This window comes from Carassius auratus, chromosome 48 (genome assembly GCF_003368295.1).
Source record: "Carassius auratus strain Wakin chromosome 48, ASM336829v1, whole genome shotgun sequence".
NCBI lineage: Eukaryota > Metazoa > Chordata > Actinopteri > Cypriniformes > Cyprinidae > Carassius > Carassius auratus.
In genome coordinates, this window is record NC_039290.1 from 11,188,455 (window position 1) to 11,190,082 (window position 1,628).

Sequence of the window (1,628 nt, forward strand, 5' to 3'; positions counted from 1 at the left end):
CCTCACTGTCCAAGAACAGCGCCAGAGGGGTACCTCACTCGTCCAACGAAACAGCGCCAGGGTACCTCACCGTCCACACGAACAGCGTCAGGAGTACCTCACTCGCCAATGAACAGCGCCAGGGGTACCTCACTCGTCCAACGAACAGCGTCAGGGTACCTCACTCGTCCAACGAACAGCGTCAGGGGTACCTCACTCGTCCAATGAACAGCCAGGAGTACCTCACTCGTCCAACGAACAGCGCCAGGGGTACCTCACTCGTCCAATGAACAGCGCCAGGGGTACCTCACTCGTCCAAACGAACAGCGCCAGGGTACCTCACTCATCCAATGAAAAGCGCCAGGGGTACCTCACTCGTCCAACGAACAGCGCCAGGAGTACCTCACTCGTCCAATGAACAGCGCCAGGGATACCTCACTCGTCCAACGAACAGCGCCAGGAGTACCTCACTCGTCCAATGAACCGCGCCAGGGTACCTCACTCGTCCAATGAACAGCGCCAGGGTACCTCACTCGTCCAATGAACAGCCAGGGTACCTCACTCGTCCAATGAACAGCCAGGGTACCTCACTCGTCCAATGAACAGCGCCAGGGTACCTCACTCGTCCAATGAACAGCGCCAGGGGTACCTCACTCGTCCAATGAGGGCAGAGCGGAGGGCAACGCTGCCATCACACAAGTAAGGATTGAATGTAGACCCTTCATCACAGTCTGTTCATACTGAGCTCTTTGTGTAGTTCCAGCCCTACTATGATAAGCTCCTCATCTGTTCCTTTTGTTAAATTAAATGTAGGTATTTGCTGAAAAAGAGTTTTCCTTAGTGTATTATTCTGACCGTGAAGAGGCAGAAGAGGACTGTTTTAAAGACAACCCTCCCACTCCACACTGCAGTGCTGTTCGGAAGAAGACGAGGAGTGGAAACAATTGGGTATCACTCAGATACAGTACTTTACATGTTTGTGGAGGTTTTAAAGTATACCATACAAAAGTCAGTAGTTCAAGTACAGGTTCTTAATGATTCTTAATTGTCTTTGAAATTCTTAATGTATTTCACATTAGACTCTTATCAAGACTTACAGGTTCTCAATAAATTAGAATGTTGTGGAAGTAGTTTTAGTCTTTGGTTCTTTTAATTGTGGTGATTTTGGTTCATATTTAACACAAACCCACCAATTCAACCAAAAATGTAAACGGTTGCAGTGACTTTGGTTTTCAAAAAAACACAATGGACCAACACCAGCAGATGACATTGAACCCCAAATCATCACAGACTGTGGAAACTTAACACTGGACTTCAAGCAACTTTGGCTGTGAGCTTCTCCACCCTTCCTCCAGACTCTAGGACCTTGGTTTCCAAATGAAACAAAACTTGCTCTCATCTGAAAAGAGGACTTTGGACCACTGGGCAACAGTCCAGTTCTTCTCCGTAACTCAGGTAAGACACCTCTGATGTTGTCTGTGGTTCAGAAGTGGATTAACAAGAGGAAAACAACAACTGTAGCCAAATTCCTTGACACCTCTGTATGCCTTGACCCCAGCCTCAGTCTATTCCTTCATTCAAATTCTTGAATCGATTTTGCTTGACAATCCTCATAAGGCTGTGGTTTTCTCAGTTGGTTGAGCATCTTT

General features: G+C 47.4%; 1 long non-coding RNA gene across 1 annotated transcript; it reads left to right on the top strand.

Moving 5' to 3' along the window:
• The first annotated feature begins 576 nt into the window (after window positions 1–576).
• Window positions 577–989, top strand: LOC113065389 (uncharacterized). Its single transcript, XR_003279009.1, has 2 exons — window positions 577–678; window positions 793–989. It is a non-coding gene; the product is annotated as an uncharacterized LOC113065389 (long non-coding RNA).
• The last annotated feature ends 639 nt before the right edge of the window (window positions 990–1,628 follow it).